At 45.8% G+C, this 18,784-nt stretch overlaps 1 protein-coding gene across 2 annotated transcripts in view; it reads right to left on the bottom strand.

The window, feature by feature from the left end:
- Nucleotides 1-18,784, bottom strand: part of EFNB1 (ephrin B1) — a 135,239-nt gene that overhangs the window by 83,993 nt on the left and 32,462 nt on the right. The gene's annotated exons all lie outside the window — the stretch shown is intronic.

Raw genomic sequence — 18,784 nt, 5'->3', positions numbered from 1 at the left:
CCACTGGTAACCTCCCTCCAGCCTGACAGTTCACCTTTCAGTAGGACCCGTTGTAGTCTCCCCTTTAACCAATTCCTTATCCACCTTTCAATTTTCCTATTGATCCCCATCTTATCCAATTTAACTAATAATTCTCTATGTGGCACGGTATCAAACGCCTTACTGAAATCTAGGTAAATTAGATCCACTGCATTTCCTTTGTCTAAAAAAATCTGTTACTTTCTCAAAGGAGATCAGGTTGGTTTGGCACGATCTACCTTTTGTAAAACCATGTTGTATTTTGTCCCATTTACCATTGACTTCAATGTCCTTAACTACCTTCTCCTTCAAAATTTTTTCCAAGACCTTGCATACTACAGATGTCAAACTAACAGGCCTATAGTTACCCGGATCACTTTTTTTCCCTTTCTTAAAAATAGGAACTATGTTAGCAATTCTCCAATCATACGGTACAACCCCTGAGTTTACAGATTCATTAAAAATTCTTGCTAATGGGCTTGCAATTTCATGTGCCAATTCCTTTAATATTCTTGGATGAAGATTATCTGGGCCCCCTGATTTAGTCCCATTCAGCTGTTTGAGTTTCGCTTCTACCTCAGATATGGTAATATCTGCCTCCATATCCTCATTCCCATTTGTCATGCTACCATTATCCCTAAGATCCTCTTTAGTCTTATTAAAGACTGAGGCAAAGTATTTGTTTAGATATTGGGCCATGCCTAGATTATCCTTGACCTCCACTCCATCCTCAGTGTTTAGTGGTCCCACTTCTTCTTTCTTGGTTTTCTTCTTATTTATATGGCTATAGAACCTTTTACTATTGGTTTTAATTCCCTTTGCAAGGTCCAACTCTACTTGACATTTAGCCTGTCTCACTTTATCCCTACATGTTCTCACCTCAATAAGGTAGCTTTCCTTGCTGATCCCCCCCTTCTTCCACTCCCTGTATGCTTTCTGCTTTTTCTTAATCACCTCTCTGAGATGCTTGCTCATCCAGCTTGGTCTACAACTCCTGCCTATGAATTTTTTCCCCTTTCTTGGGATGCAGGCTTCCGATAGCTTCTGCAGCTTTGATTTAAAATAATCCCAGGCCTCCTCTACCTTTAGATCCATAAATTCTTCAGTCCAATCCACTTCCCTAACTAATTTCCTTAATTTTTGAAAATCAGCCCTTTTGAAATCAAAAACCCTAGTTGCAGATTTATTTTTGTTAATCCTTCCGTTCAGTTTGAACTGAATTAGCTCATGATCCCTTGAGCCAAGATTATCCCCTACAACCATTTCTTCTATGAGGTCCTCACTACTCACCAAAACCAAATCTAAAATGGCATCCCCTCTAGTTGGTTCAGCAACTACTTGATGAAGGAATCCATCAGCTATCACACCTAGGAAAATCTTAGCCCTATCATTATTACTAGCACTCGTCCTCCAGTCTATATCTGGGAAGTTAAAGTCTCCCACGATCACACAGTTTCCATTAGTATTTACTTTATTAAAACCATTAAAAAGGACCCAAATTAGATCCCGGCGGTCTATAGCACACCCCAAGCACTATCCTAGGGGAGGCTCTAATAGTTTTCTAATGGAGCATGAGCTGCTTCAATTTCAGTTTTATGCAAGTTAGAGGGAGCAGGAGCATCTGACTAGAAAGTGAGGGCCTGGTGAGACACTACCAAAACCACCAATTCAGGGCCCTGAGTGAAGTGGTACAGTTTCCAAAAAAGAGTTGGGAAGCAGACTGTGTGTAGTTGGAACTGGACTGACCACATGTGTATTTCACCCAAGAAGCTCTAAGCTTCTGTTACAGTCTGCATTGTACTTCTGAGCTATACAGAGACTGCATAGGGGCAACTGACATTTACAAAGAGATTTTTATTTTCTAAATCCTGTGATGTGACAGTGGTTTGTTTACAAACATATACAAATTGGGTTGCATTCATGGAAATAGCTATCTCCAGCCATGGGAAGAACAGAAATGCTTGTCTGTCTACTTAGTACCTAGTGCTTAAGTCTGTTTCCCTTGATCACAGAAGGGCTGCTGACTATGGAGCACTATACTGTGAGCACACTATATACCACTCTGGGGGTCAGCAAAGTGGATGGGGGTGACTTTTCATTCAGGCTGTACAATTTGGTATCTGGCCTTGGAAGACCCCTTTCCGAGGACTGCCTAAATGCAGGATTAGATGTGAATGGAACTGAAGAGTAAAAGATGGATCGTGCTCAGTCTGCACTGGGAGGTCCCATGCAGACCTTCTCTTTAAGGCTGGATTTATTCTGCAGCTCCTGATTCGTGTCAGGCAACATGGGCTTGAGGTGATGGGGAGCAGAGGAAGATACCAGACAGATCCTCAAACCAGTGCCTCTAAATTATACTTACTTTTTGAAGTGGCACAGCAGAAAGACTAGTCAGAGCAAACCCTGTGTGGCGCCAAGGCCATACAAAAGAATTCTCTCGGGCTTTGAAGTGCGATCTACTGCCAGTATGAGACTTGCTTGACTCTACAGATTGCTACAAGTAGCAAGCTGTTAACCTAAAGCCAACAGTGAAACACTGTCAGCCTTTCCTCCTCTATTCATGGTAAAGGGAGAGCCAAAAGGTTTTCTGGGAGCTTACACCACTTACACCTCTCTAATGCAGGATGAGAAGACTGGTTATTGTTCTCGCCATTCATCAGACCCCATGGATGGATGCAGATAGCATATAGTGAAGTATAAGAGCATGTCTCTGGTGCTAAATGCTTAATGCAGCCAATTTTAAATGTTAGGAGAGATCCCAATCCAGCACAAAACAAGTTAAGATGTCCATAACACCCTGTACCCAAATCACATAAGAAACCAATATTAGCCCACAGCCATTGAAAACTGGTAAGTCAGGCCGTTGGGAGGAGATTTAACTGGGGCCTTGATTACCTCAGCATGCTGCTAGTGCTGCCACCTGCTGTGTTTTCGGTAGCTGTGAAAGAAAGGGCAGTTCCAGTGGGGCTATGACTAACACAATAACCTTTTGCCACTACAGACCTAGGGCACAAGCTATATTTAGGTCACAGCTGAAGCAAGTTTGATTGTCTCAGCCTCTAATAGACATGTTCTACATCCATTCAAAAGAGGCTTGAGGTCCAGTAAATAGGGCACTGGACGATTCCTGGCTCTGTCTGCTCAAGGCTACACAGGTCAGTGGCAAATCACTTCATTCTCTGTGTCTATTTCTGCTCCCATCCTTTGTCTGCCTTGTCTTTTTAGACCTTTAAGCTCTGAGACAAGGACTGTCCCACTACATTCATGCAGTACCTAGCACAATGAGGCCTCAAACTCAGTTGAGGCCTGTAGAGGGGTTTGGCCGGGGCTCGTCCCTCTCCGGGGCAGCAGGGAACCATGCTGCCTCGCTACTTCCTTCCAGTTGCTGACAGGAAATTAGCCTGGCCGCTGGAGTCTCTCGCCACAGCAGCAATAGAGGCAGACAGTTATTTGCGCCCAGCCCATGATCAGCAGGCAATAGCGAGCCCAGGGCTCAGGTCCTCAGGCAGGAGCTGAGCAACAGTTTATATAATTAGCAGGCCCAGGGTCAAGGTGGAGCAGAGAGTCAATGGCTCAGGCCTTCAGGCAGGGACTGAGTAAACAGTATTTATCTAGTAAGCCCAGACCCTGGGTCAGGGCGGGGCAGCAAAGAGTCAATGGCTCAGGCCCTCAGGCAGGAGCTGAGCAAAGGCGGGTAAACAACAAGCACAGGTTCTTGGCTCAGAAGGGCTTGGGAGAGGGGGAAGACCACCACCCACAAGCTGGGGTGGCAGGGGGGACACAAGCCCACCCACTCCACTGCGTCCCAGCCCGGGTCCCTAGCAGCAGCAGGCCTGCTGCTGAGTCAGTTGGGATCCTGGCCGCAACACGCTGACATAGGCTCTGGCAGTGCTGCAGCCAGACTAGGGTCGGCTGTCCCCCGAGTTACTTCCAAACTCCCCCTCTGAAGGGACCCGAGTCCAGACAGTGTCTTCCGGGGGGGAGGGGGGGAGGGGCCCAAGCACCATGGGGTCCTCTGGGTAACTGGCAAGGGGCAGCTCCTCCAGCTTCTGGTTGATATTGGGTGTCGGCAGGTCAGGCCAGTCCTCGGGTCCGCTGTAGGTCACCGGGGTCTCCCAACCAGAAGCTAGGCTGGAGGCGTCTGGCCTCTCTGGCAGCTGCTCCTCGAGTGAGCTCTGGGGTCGAGCTTTTATACTTCCCGTCCTGCGCCTTGACCTCTGGGGGGCGGGCACAGGACTTGCTGGCTCCGCCCACTCTGGTGTCAGGAGGGGCTCGTCCCTCTCCGGGGCAGTGGAGAACCACACCGCCTTGCTACAGGGCCTTTAGGTGCTACTGTAATAAGAGTCCAGGTGCAGTATAAGGACCTCTCAACATAACTACTGCTACTAGTTTCATGAATGTTATTGTTCACCCTGTTCTCGAACAAAGAGCTGCCTTCATGAGCAGAGAGCAGTGGTGAAACAAGTCAGTATTCCAGACCCTGCTCAAAGCAGGCTAAGCACACTGATTCCCCTACCCCACCTGATTGAGATTCTATACAATGGTTCCCCAACTTAACGTTAGAAGTGCCTCTTTTCAACCCTGCAATGCAAATGCCCGGTCATATTGCAATGAATAAGGGCTAATGAACCAAGGTTGTCCAGTCCAAGCTCCCAACCCCCATTCTCTAGCCACACAAAACCACCCCACACAACCACCCCTGGAAACTAATTCTTTTTCAGGCACAACGAGTAACTCTGCCATTAGAGAGAGGCAACATGCATGGAGAGTTTTGAAAAATGATATATTTTCCCTCAGAAATGATATTGCCTCCACCTCCCTTCAAAGAGACAAAGGCAAACCAAAAGTTATCTAATTAATGCTGTCAAGAAGGGCTGCTGTGTCGCTGCCACCAAGCGCCTGACCTGGCATTCCGCTGGCCCCGAGGGGCTTGCCAGGCAGACCACTACAATGGAGTCCCGGGGAGCAGTCTCCCTGCCTCCTCCCACTCCGGCATGTCAGTGCTCATATCTCCATCAATGGGCCCCCATGCTGGGAATGAGGTAAGATGCAATTCAAAGGGGGGTTTGTAAGAGGTTTTGTTTTTTAAATGAGGGAGGGGAAGGGAACAGTGCTTGACAAGAACTGACAGACAACTGAACAAAACCATAAGGGCTATGAATGGCAACACGGTGCTTTAATTGGCGTAGGAATGGAGAGAAAAGTGAGACAATGAGGCGCAGGCTCTGATTGCAGGGCCCCAGTTGGCAAGACTGTACTAGATGGGGGCTACCTTAGGTTGACATGGGCAGAAGAGGGTGGGAGAAAGCACTTCCCCCTCCCCTTCTGTTTATAATTAGGAGAGAGGAGGATTTTTTTTTTTAATGGGGTTTCTCAAGTAGTTTGATAGGGGTCGACAGCTGTATGCTCAGCATTACGCAAGAGCTCTCCCAGCAGCAAGGGGAGTGGTCTGGATTTGAGCCAGGAAGAGAGAGGAGACACCCCCCAAAATGCAGAAAAGCTGAAGAAGAGAAAAAGCCATGAAAACAGGAAAGCAGTAAAAGCAGAGCACCAAGGGGCTCTCTTTCTATAGAGCTTCAAAGCTCAGCAAGACCACCTGGCTGATCAACTGATCTCTGCTCCTTCTGCAAACCCCACTTACCAAGCCCAATAGAACTTGATACACACACACAGCTCACTCTGAGCCAGGGGGCTTCCTGCCTTCCAAATATCCAAGGTTCTTCTTGCAGGAGCCCAGCCAGAAAAAACCTCCAGCGGCCAAGCCCTGTTCACCACCAGGAATTTCAAAAGCTAGAATTCATCAGAAACGGCATGAACCAAAAATCCAACCCCTGGATGCCACAGATATTAAATGATCTGACGGAAGCAGATCAGATTCCCTGCTTGACTCAGTTTGTTTTTCTATTTTCCTTTGGTTTGGGGGAGGACCATGAATGCCTGTGTCTGCATTCATGCTGCAGCCCTATTCTTTCTCTATTCACTTGGAGGATGGGGGAAATAGGGAGAAGGTTAAAAGGGAATGAGATTTGATCAGCAGGTGTCCCACTCCGTCCCTGACCCCTTGGAAATAAGACTGAGAAAATTTTGTCTCCTCGTTCCAAAGCAAAGAATTACTTTGGCCTGGAACACAGCAGCGGCTGTGTGCCCACTTGGAAGGGAAAAATGGCAGCAGCAGTAATACACCCAGGGAACCTGAGAGCAAGACCTCCCAGCCAAACCCCACTAATTGTAATGCAGATTAATCCCAAGTGAGAACACAGAGGAGGCAAATTACAGCCATCTACAAGGTCATAGTGGACCATTACACAGGAAATCCAGAGCCTGGTGGAGGGACTGGTATGAATGGACTTCGTGTTCACTGGTACAGCATCCCTTGCCCCCCACCAAGAGTAGGAGACATGGAAGGGGGAAAGAGGAGGAAGCACCCTTTGTTTGGTCAAAGATCTGAAACCAAATGTAGTATTTTGTCCTTTAATCTCCCAAAGACTCCCTCCCTCTCCTGCTCTCACCAAAAATTCATTTTGAAGATCTAATTAAAAACACAAAAGCAAAGAGAAAATTACAGGCCATGGTTAGTCACTTTGGGGCCAGAAGAATGTGTTTCCTCCATGGGCCTTAATCTCTGTAGCACAATTTAGGGACTTGACAGCACACAGAACCCCAAGTGAGACTGAGCCACACCTCTGGATCTGAAGGCAGTTACATCTGCCCCTACACCCACCCTGCCCTTCAGTCAGCTAGGATCCCAACATACAAAGATAATTAAGGCATAGTAGTTCAGTCAAACTCCTTTTAACACGCTCCAGCCCCTGCAGGGAAGGTGAGGGCTCTACAGGTCCCAGCATCTCAAACACGTGGGAGGGAGGGAGGAATGGTTAGCACCATGGTGAAAACCATTCCTTTACACACCAACTGGTACAAGGAAACATTCGTAAATGATATTGATCAAGAAGTCACACTAGCAAGCCATGCCACCATCACACAACTATAGGAACAGAAATAGGCCCTCTTCCCTTCCCACCACTGCCACCTCCACTACACTGCCACCTCAGATGGGAAAGGGATGCAGAACCAAGTCTAACCCATCTTTACAAGAACTCCAACGAACACAACACAAACCTACTTATAACCTATGGCTTCACTCAAGCATTCTGATCTCAGCCAGACTTCCTGGAAGCGCCAAGCAGAAAACCTTTCCATCTTTAATTCAAACAAAGTTTCACCAGTCAGCCCTGTGCCTTCCAAACTGTCATCCTATCAGTGATTCTCATATGGCTGAACAGGCCTGAGTGTTTCTAAGGCAACTCTCACACCTTGAAAGGAACAGGATTCATGTTCATGGATTCAAATGCCAAGGCATGTGATCACCAATCCACTGTGCCCCAAACTCATCCTCTATGGCAGAGCAAGTTCATGATGCACACTGGATTAGAGCTTTGCTGACTCTTCGCTGAACTTTTTCAGGAAACCATATGCCACAGTTACAGAGTTAACTGCACCTCTGATGGTCTCCGAGTACACCTTCTCAGGTGATAGGCCTAGTGCCTTCACCTCTCCAGCAGTGGAATCCCACAATTCTCCCACTCTTAAGCCAGGCCTAGGCTACAGTACCCTATATGTATACTAACTGCTCAACCAGCAGGTCCAACCTAGTTCAGTACCTGCAAGCCTTCCCTTCAGGTGCCTGTGACCAGTACACTGATGACCTGACAGCTCTCTCAAACCGAAGTACTGTTTAATCTTAACAGTAGGAGGAAGATAAAGCATAAGAGAAAAGGGTTTTAAAATAGGAGGGTTACACCCATCCTATCTTACCCTAGCCCTACTACCCTGTAGTAGGTGGTCAGACAGTTTTTCGTTCCTGAAACGGATCTCCGGCCACTGTCTCCCATCTCCTTTCCCAGAGTGATTAACTATTTGGTGTCCTTTTGATTTTTTCGCTCCTAGCCTTCGCAAAACAATTCTTGTTAACTTGGCTGGGAAGATGCTACTTCTGTACTCCAACCAACAGCTCAGCATTGTCTCTTAATGGCCTCTGCCATGTTTACTAGGAGTTGCTTATCTAGAGCCACTTGACTTCCTGCTAGTTTCACAGCCCTGCTATTACGCTAAATAAACGTGTAGGCACAGTAAACATTCCAGTAGCCCAATACAGCTATACGGTAACCATGTCAATAACTAAACCAACATTCATTAATTACAAATCAGCCACATGTCCTTCACACCATACATATGGGACCTATCTGCCCTTCACAACAGGCTGTTTTAGATGGGCTGGGAAGAAAAGCCACATCAGACTCCTAACAACTCAGAAGGCTGCCCCCACCTCTCCATGCACAAAAAGAAACTAGGAGTTCAAGAGTTCTGCATCTTGGTAATTAAAGCCTGGTGAATGTGCACCCTGAGAAAGAGGATAAAGCCACCTTCTCGCTCACTGACTTGTTCCTAAAAGTCAAGAAGATCACAGAGTGGGAAACAAAAGGCTTCCCAAAGCCTTCTCCCGTTGTGGGGAGCAGCAAGCATTTATTATTTATTTGTATCATCATACATGCAGGGGCCTTACTCATGGACCGGGACCCAATTTGTATTACAGCAATGCGCCTAGGGGCCCCACTCAAGAGATTACAGCCACACTGGGCTAGACACTGTACAAACACAGCAAAGAGACATCCCCTGCCCCAAGAAGCTTGCAATTTAAGCAGCAGTGAACCCCATTGCCCCCCTGTATGTATTCCTGCACTGCCCCCAGTTTCCCTGGCTAATAAATGTGAGTCAGAATAATGATCATAATATGAAGAACTCAGCAGCCTCAGCAGAGAGGCAAGAGATACAAGTTCACTGTTTTGTGTCATGTTCCAACCCACCTCCTACTGAACAAGATCTTATTCACTCTTGCTTTTCTGTTTTTAAACCAGATGACAGACAGACACCTGAAGTCTATGAAAACCTACAGTCATCATTTGAAAGCATGAGAAGCACAGGTGAGTGAGGAAGACTGCCTATTAACTGCAGCATATAGAAAGACTGGGGATGCAGCACATACACCCCCTCCTTTTCCTTTGCAAAGAAAAGTCCCTTTGAGACAAATCCTAGAGGACTGGGTTCCAAAGAGACCGTACAAATATACTTGCTATCTCTGTGTACCCAGCAAAAGTTGAAGCTTGGCCAGTGCCCAACACCACATGCAAGACAACAGGGAAGCAGAGCAACTGATATTAATGGCAACTTGGAGCATTTGCTCTGGTTCTATCATGTTTAAATACAAAAACTACACAGTATACCCCACTGGCTAACTCCCGCTGCAATCATTTTATCAGAGCAAAACCAATGACAGCACTTATACTCGACAGCTTTTTAGCTTCCAGGGCTTCCTCCACTGGTTGCTTACACTCTTTGTGAACATCAGATCACACCATCTGCTCACCACCAAACTGGAAGCAAGTTACATTGGGGCCATTCCCGCTCATGGCAACAGTGGTTAAAATCAGAGAGCAAAACAGCTCAAGAGCCTGGCAGACTGTAAGGTGTTATGCAAACTAATAAAAATAACTTTTGCATTGGAAACTTTTATTAAGCTGGATCTTGCCTTCCTGACACTCAAAATGAAGCAACTGATAAATGAAGAGTTAAAACTGCTTCCTTCTCAAAGGTACAGTTACTTAGGCTCAAACCCTTCCCAGTATCAAAGATTCACTCCTTCTGCCAGCAAAAGGGCATGACAATAGAGCAAGAGATTCTACAAGGTGATCTTGGGAGCCCACGACCCTCTCCTCCTATCTCCACACGGGCAACACCTGCTCTCGGGATAGCCTTTGAGGGGCAGTACATAGGGTTATACATTAGCTTTACCCTCTGGAGACAGGACTAATGTATACAAAGCCAGGACTAAATGTATACAAAAGTGTAATGAGTTTGGTATTCTTAGCCTAGTCCCTGTGGACATTTCTCACAGTTCCGCAAGATTGGTGGCCCCTGTAAAGGTCACATTTTGCATGTCAACTCAAGTCTTTATGTCCCTAGGCCACACTAAACAGGACTATAAATTTCTCACTGATCTAGAAGGGGCTGGATCACTTCAGAAAAAACACATTCTCTTCCCCAAGCCACACCATAAATCTCGCCTCTTGGCTGGCTTTTTCTTACGGCTAGTCTACACTAGAATTGCTACAGTGACACAGCTGTACCGATGTAGCTGCGTTGCTCTAGCGCTGCTAGTACAGATGCTTTATGCTGACAGGAGAGAGCACAATTACTCCACCTCCCAGAGTGGCCGATATAGCGCTGTGCACACCAGCGCTTAGGTCGGGGTGGGCAAACTTTTTGGCCTGAGGGTCACCTCTGGGTATGGAAATGGTATGGCGGGCCATGACTGCTCATGAAATTGGGGGTCGGGGTGCGGGGGGGGGGGGGTGAGTGCTCTGGCTGGTGGTGCGGGCTTTGGGGTGGGAGGTGCAGGAGGGTGCTCCTGGCTGGGACCAAGGGCTTCGGAGGGTAGGAGGGGGATCAGGGCTAGGGCAGGGGCACGGAAGCGGGCCAGGGGTGCAGGCTCCAGGCAAAGGTTACCTCAAGGAGCTCCCGGAAGCAGCAGTATGTCCCCCCTCCAGCTCCTACGTGGTGGCACGGCCAGGTGACTCTGCACCCTGCCCCGTCCACAGGCACTGCTCCCGCAGCTCCCATTGGCCGTGGTTCCCGGCCAATAGAATCTGCGGAGGTGGCACTTGGGGCAGGCCCCTTGGCTAACTCTGCACATAGGAGCCAAAGGGGGGACATGCCGCTGTTTCCAGGAGCCACACAAAGCCAAGGCATGCGCGGAGTGGGGAAAGCCCCCAACCTCGTTCCCTGACTGGAGCACTGGAATGGCACAAGCCCAGGACCCCACTCCCGGGCAGGAGCTCGGGGGCCAGATTAAAACGTCTTAAGGGCCGGATGCGGCCCCCGGGCTATAGTTTGCCCACCCCGGCTTAGGTCAATGTAACTTATATTGCTCAGGGGCTATGTAAATAGCAAAGTCATCAGAAGCTACCAGCTTTCTTATTTCTAAAGCCCTTCCTTATTTGCCTGAGGGGAGGTGAAGGGCAGAAAGACACTGTCTTCCTGTTACAGGTGGTCAGTTTCCCCCAGTGGTTACAGGCTAACATTTCTACTGCACTTCCCCAAGTACCTTGGGTCAGTACCAGGGATTTTATGCTATCCCTTCACTACTCCAAGGGTCTGTGAAAGGCCAAGATAACTAAACTAAGAGGGAGATCTCTCATGGGACTCCTGCCAACAACGAGCCTGGAATAACAAGGGTGGAGGATCAAAGTGGTTAGTGCTCAAAGAAGTGCATTAAATAAAGTTAATTCCCAATTTTTCCTCTGCTGCCTTTAGAGGGCTCTGACTCTGCCCATGGGAGTGGCAGCCTAGGGACCCACACCCCAAGGTACCCTGAGATAAAAATGCCATTGATCTCAAAGGGTATTGATAATGTTGTTAAGAGCCAAGCCAGGACATTCACTGTACAAGGAAGCAGTCTGATAACTGCACAGAGCTCAACATTGGGAGGCAAATACAAGGTCTGCCATGCACACACACACACCCCACCACGGTCCAGTGCACCACAAAGTGAGGGGTTCTAAGCAAATATATGGAGAATACAAAAAGGTTAAGCATCAGCTCTCACAGTGCCTATGAGTGAAGTCAGGGAACTCCCCTAACCAAAATGCCCCTCGGAAGACTCCACTGTAGAGCCACGTACATTAGCCACCAGTTATGATCGGAAGCTGCTAACCCACCTCCATCCTCCCACTATATACACACAGGGCCAGCAATGTAGGCAGTGCCTTGTAACAGGACTTCGGCTCATACAAAGAGGCTCATAACCAAGCTGTTGCCATAGTGCGTGTTTAATGAATACCAGAGACCCCTCTCCAACTGTCTTACTACAACACCCCCCCAGACCACTCCCACCCTGGTGAAGTGCCAACAGCTGTGCTATGACACTGAAACAGTGCTGCAGGAACTCTACCCTGGGATAATGGCTCCCACAGAGTTTGCTGTTCCTCCTCATCCCAGAGCGTGGCATTCCAGAACCCACATCACACCTGACCTCCTCCCCCACACTGGTTTTGTACAAAGCAACTTAGCCTTCCCCAGTTTCCATGCAACAGCCTCCATTTGCTAAGATCACAGTAACTAGCACACATTGCCCACAATGCAGAAACTGACAGCACTATGCACATTAATGATGCTAAACAGACATTTGTTCCGGACAGACCCCTCACTTATGATGGCAGTGAGTGGAGAAAAAACCTGAACCCGGGGTTGCAACTTAAGAGGAGGAGGGCAGACTGACTATTCTGAAATGCTTAACAGCCGGGTGGATAAAAATCAATGATTTTAAAAAAATAAAATAAATCAGATTTTTTTAAAATGAAATGTTTGAGGAAAAAATCCTACCTAAGGATAGTTTTAATTAAGATAATTATAGCTCAAAGATATCTCATCATGGAATAGGGATTATAAATTCTAATTCTATAGTATGAGACAATACATTCGTGTAATGGTTAAGAAAAATTTTGTAATTGAGTTCCAATAGTTCATGGATTAGGGACCCAATCTTATGGGGCTCCAGGGGCTTCTGTATAGATTATTTAGGATAATCTTTCTATCTACCCAACGGGACTCAGTACTCAGTCTAGAAAATTACCATCAAAGATGCTTAGTTTTGCATTTCTCAAACTGTGGATTTGTGTCTCCAGAGAGAACATGCTTGTTAACAGCAAAAAATGTTTTTAAATAAATAAAACATATAGAGGTGAGAAATAACAGACCTCAATCCTATTGTCCCTCTGCAAATTTGTGTACACAGAGTCAGTCCCTTACTTTTCTCTAAAAGTGCAAAGTTTCAAAAAAATAGAAGATTGTTGGGGGCAGAACAACTCTGGACAAGGAGGAGAAGTCTGGAGATAAATGTGAGAAGGGAGGGACAGGCAGTAGAAACAAAAATGAAACTGTTTGAGCAGCATATTCCAGAACTCTTGAGGTCTTTCTGAGTGTAGCCTTCATTGATTTGAGATCTACCATACCATTCTCCCACTAGAAGGGAAAACCTATAATGGCAGCAGGGCGTAGAAGAGACCCAGTTTGGGAATATTTTAATGAAGTTCCTCTACCTGTGGGTAAGATGGGCATGCGGGCAAAATGCAAACAGTGCAACAAGGAAATGCAAGGCATGGTTGCCCGAATGAAACAACTAAACACCCTAACAGGCTTTCTCATTGACTTCAATTCAGTATTAAATCATGATTTAAATCAAATCCACCCTGCTTAACAGTGCCCTCAGCACTATTACTATGAGGACTTCAGAAGTAAACAGAAATCAGCTGCTCACCTTATTGCTACAGATTTCAGAGTAACAGCCATGTTAGTCTGTATTCGCAAAAAGAAAAGGAGTACTTGTGGCACCTTAGAGACTAACCAATTTATCTGAGCATAAGCTTTCGATGAAGTGAGCTGTAGCTCACGAAAGCTTATGCTCAAATAAATTGGTTAGTCTCTAAGGTGCCACAAGTACTCCCTATTGCTACAGTTCACACTCACATACAGGTGGATACAAATGTAGGAGACAGATTCATTTTGAGGCAAATGGAAGGAAAGGGAGTTTAATGCCCTTTAAGAAAAAGACTAAGCAAACAGCTGTCTTGGGAACAAGAACAACCCCGGATAGACAACCCAGCTCAGGGGTGTGTGGGGAGGGGAGCAGAAAAGAACTCTCCAACTTCAGACAAAGCCTAGAAATTGCACAAAAACTTTCCTCACTGCAGAAGAGCTCTGAACACCCCCTCTCCTCCTCCTCCCCAGGATCCTTAGCCTTCCGTTCTTTCTGTCTCCTTCTCACAGCTCATGAAAGGCTCTTTTGAGGGACTCCCAGCCTCCAACAGTTCCAATTTGCATCCAATTACTCCAGGTCTGTATAGAACTCATCAGCAAATGGGAAAAACTTTCCCCAGCGTCTTTGAAGGAGGGAGGGGCATACCGAGTGGAAGAGCCATCCCCAAATCTCAAGAGTTGCTACTCCTTAGTGTGACTATATTTTCCAAAAGGGAAAACAGGATACCACACGGGGCTGGTCCGAGCCCCACCCTGCATCCTGCCGGCACGGAGCCAGTCCAAGTTCTCCCTCCCCCTGGCACACAAGGCCCAACTGAGGTCCCCTTTTCCTCCCTGCATGCAGGACTGGCCTGAGCCAGTTGACAAAAGCAAACTGGACAAATGCAGTGTTTTGCCAAAAACGTTGGGACAGGGCTTAAAAAAGCGACTGTCCCAGCCAAAATGTCACCCTACTACTCCCACAACCAGGGCAGTTCTGTGAGCAAGCCCTCCTAAGGAAGGGGATTTTGAAGACAAGAACTACAACAAAGGAAGTTATCTGGAGCTCAGGGAGAAGAGAAAGCAGGGCTCACCAACTGTTAGAGGCCTGCTACCTGCTTCCTAGATTCCTTTACTCCTTATGTAAAGTGCTGTACACCATTCTGGTGCTACACAGTGTAAACTGAGAAGTCATCTTCACCCCAATACTGAATTGAAGTCAGTGAGGAAGCCTGTTAGGGTGACCCCCTGCAAGAGGGGATTGCAAGTTAAGTCTGCTAAGGGGCCAGGATGGTCAGCCAAATATTCTCTTTGGGTTGCAACCTGGAGGCTAGGCCAGCAGAGAACCCCAGCACCAGGAAATCCTCAATTGAAATTAAGCTTTGCTATTAGTGCATTCTCTTCCAGGGTCAACCATTGCCCTTTGAAGTACTTTCCAGTTCACTGGTAACTAAGGAGGATGTTAAACAACAACATCTACTATGGATAAACATTTTTAAGTCAGGAGGCCCACTTAACTTGCACCTAAGAGTCCTAAAAGAGTTGGTTAAGGAGATCTCTGGCATGCGGATAGCTTTTAATAAATTTTGGCATATTGGGGAAATTCCAGAAGACTGAAAAACTGCTAATGCAGTGCCAAAAAAAAAAACAAAAAACAAAAAACAACAACAACCACCGAGGTCATCCCGCTTACAATTAGCCAGCTAGCCTGACATAAATCCCAAGCAAAATAATGGAAAAAAGCCGATATGTGATTCAATTGATAAAGAAATAAAGGACAGGAGTATAACTAGCCCCACTCAACATGATTTTATGGAAAATAGGTTTCAAACAACAAACCTGGTTTAATTCTTTCAGATTATAAATTTGGTTAAGAGAGGTAACTGTGAAATGTGATATACTTAGACTCCCATAAGGTGTTTGACTTAGTACCACATGGTATTCGGATTAAAAATTAGCACCATACAATATCAATAAAGCACATATTAAATGGATTAAGAACGGATACATCTGGAAAAAAGTAACAATCAGGAACCATCAAATGAGGGTATTTCTAGTGGAGTTCTCCAGGGATCAATAGTAGGCCTGACACTAATCAACATTTTTATTAATGATCTAGAAGTAAATTGCTGATAAAAATTTGCAGATGACAAAGATTGGTGGAGTGGAGGGGGACAGGGCAGTCAGAGCATGATCTGGATCACTTGGTAAGCTGGGCCCATTGAAACAAAATGCATTAATACAGCTAAATGCAAAGGTATATATCTAGGAACAAGGAATACAGGCCATACCTACAGAATGGAAGACTGTATCCTTTAGTGGCACTGCCAAGGCTTTAGGGGTCATTGTGAACAAGCAGCAACTCAACACGAGGTCCCAGTGCAATGCTGTGGTGGTGGTGAAAACGTCTAATGCAATTTTGGACTATATAAACGGGGAGAAGCGAGCTGATCTTGCCTCTCTGCAGCATTGATTAAACCAGTACTGGAATACTGGAGTACAGTTCTGGTGTCTACATTTTAAAAGAGGACGATGAAAAATTGGAGAGGGTGCAGAGAAGAGCCACAGAAATGATTCCAGAGCTGGAGAATGTCTCTCACTGCTATACACTAAGAGCTCAATCTGTTTGGCTTATCAAAAAGAAGACAGGTGATTTAATTACAATGTATCAGTACTTTCACAGGGAGAAAATACCGGGTACTAAAAAACTCTTTAATCCATAGGAAAAGAGCATAACAAGAACCAATCGCTGGAAGCTGAATCCAGACAAATTCTAATCAGATATAAAGGCACACATTCTTAACAGAACGGATGATGAACCATTGGAACAAATTACCAAGGGAACGGATGAATTCTCCATTGCTTGGGGAGTCTTCAAATCAAGACTAGATGCCTTTCTGGAAGATATGCTTTAGCCAAACAGTTCTGAGGGGTAATGAGGTGAAATTTAATGGCCTTATCTTTAGGAAGTCAGATTAGATAATCTAATGACCTAATACTCCCAACTGTATATAGTCTCGTCTTGTATTTACACTGTAAAGTCCTTGGGGGCAGGGATTGTCTTTGTTCTGCATTCATACAGTGCCTAACAATGAAGTCCTGATCTATGACTAGGTTTCCTAGATGCTATAGAAATACAAATAAATAATAAATCGTGGTCCCTTCTGACCTTCAACTCTATGAATCTATGAGGAAGAGTCTCTCTGCCTTTTATATTAGTCACGGATGCCATCGTAACCTAGGCATCCCACAGAAATGCTAACAAGACTCCCAGGCCTGCCCTTTACTACATTAACAGCCCATTTGTTCGGGAAGGCAGGGTACAGAAACCACCAGCCACCAGGACTGCACTCTCCCCTGCAGCTAGAAAAGCTACAGTTCCAGTATTTAATAGGTTTACACACATGCTATTTGGGATGCATTGGACAGGATATTTTGGGGTCAGACTATGTGTATTCATTGTGTGTAGTATCCCTCCATACCACACATAAATGAAAAGTGCAGTGACATAGGAAGCATGGGCTCAGCAAGGCCAGGAACATGCATGAGACATTTTCCACTCTTCTCTCAACAATGTCGTAAGAGTTATGACAGCAGTGGCAGGAGATTTATGACACTTCTATCACTTTCCTACTGGCTTAACAGGGATGTATTTAAAGCATCCTTCCTGAAACATACAGTCTCTATTCTCTAACCCATTTCAGTTACAGGACGTTGTTATTCTGGGGCAGGGGAGGCTCTTACATGTTGTCCCGTGTCCTCAGGTTTTTAAAATTCTACAGGGTTCTTTTGTCACTATGGACAGTGCCTCTGCTGCTTCTCCTGCACATTTCATGTGTGGTGGGACCAAAAGTTGCAACAGTGTGAAACAAACTTGATCTCACTCAGTTTCATTCTGCTACTCTTGCAGAGCCTCAATAGCAGGAGGCAGAGGAAAGCATGCTGAGTAGGAGCAGCACTGGTCACTACTACTGAAGATGCACAGTGTGAGCCAGGAACAGGCTAAAGAAAAGGTTTTAAAATGGACTACTTGTGGAAATGGGGCTTTTCCCAACCTAATACTTCAAGTGAAGGAAGTGGAAGTAAAAAAAAGATATTGGAATTAGTGTGGGAACAGACATGAGTTCAAAGCGATAAGTAAGACAAAGGAGACAGTGAAGTGAGGAGTCAGATGCCAAACTGAAAAAACACGGACCGATTATTCTATTTTCTACTGACAGTTTCAGACACAGAGGCCAATAAATCCAGATTACAGATTTTAAAAGTGCTTCCTCCAGACAGACTATCAAGGCAATTTTGGATTCCTATAACTTCTGTTTATGATGTTCATACATGTCAACATTTTACAGAACCCAACATTTCAATAAAGATGACCATAAATCTAGATTAGAGATTAAAAGACTGAGTCAAAGAAAGTTATGTCAGAGGCAGAAGCTAGTTTGCCTGAGCTCGCTCACAATTTTTACTGACTTTTTTACTTCTACCAACAGTCAGTTTTTTGATGGTTTTATACTGGCAGTAAATTTTCTAACTGTTGGCAACTGAGTAGCGACAGCAACTTAAGAGGGGTGAAAGCAGACCCTGCATCTGGTAGCAGTAGGAGAAAGCTGTCTTGGCAGGAGTTGGAAGGAGTAGTAGCCAAGTCAAAGAGCCAGAGTCAAGTCATCAGCACCTGGAGAAAAAGTCTGAAGTGTTTCAAAATACTGTGGAGGGAAAGAGTACCACTGACAAGGAAAACCAGGCAAGCCATATAACAGAAATTCATCAGGCAGCTGCAACAAGCCACAGACCAAAAGCTCCTCCACCTTCTACAGCTAAGCATCAGAGTAATTTCTGGCAGGAAAGCTATTTAAAATTACATGTCTGCCAAGCATTATGTGGACATGAAGGACAACTGCTACACAGCAAGTGACCCAATAGAGAATCTGTAGCAGCATCGCATGCGACATCACTGCTACAGCATAAGGAACTCGAAGATTAAATCCTATGGCGACTGAGGAACTTTTCATAACAGCTTCATAAAAATGTAACAACAAAACAAAGCACTGGTTCTACGAGGCATCTGGAACAGAAAAAAAGAGGTAGATGCCATCCAAGTGTCAATGGCACAACATTAAAAACAGGAGGGCCACGGAAGGCCAGCTCTCCAGCTACAACCCCAGTTTCCTCTTAGCAGAGGTGAAGAAATAATTTCACTACACAGTAACTTCGTACGCCAGAAATAGAGTCCCATGTACTTGCAGTTAAGTGTGGGACACTAGAGTTTGAACCACAACTACTGGACCTTTTTCTGGTTTCTCTTCCTCCCCTACCCTTCCCTCTAGCCTCTCCACCCCAAGCTCTCTCAAGTCTCTCCCTGGGAATATCTCTGTCCTATTACACTTCCTCTCGCCCGTCCCCCTTTACTGGCCTTTCG

The sequence above is a fragment of the Natator depressus genome, chromosome 9 (genome assembly GCF_965152275.1).
Source record: "Natator depressus isolate rNatDep1 chromosome 9, rNatDep2.hap1, whole genome shotgun sequence".
Lineage (NCBI taxonomy): Eukaryota > Metazoa > Chordata > Testudines > Cheloniidae > Natator > Natator depressus.
This window is presented reverse-complemented; position numbering and strand designations above follow the sequence as displayed.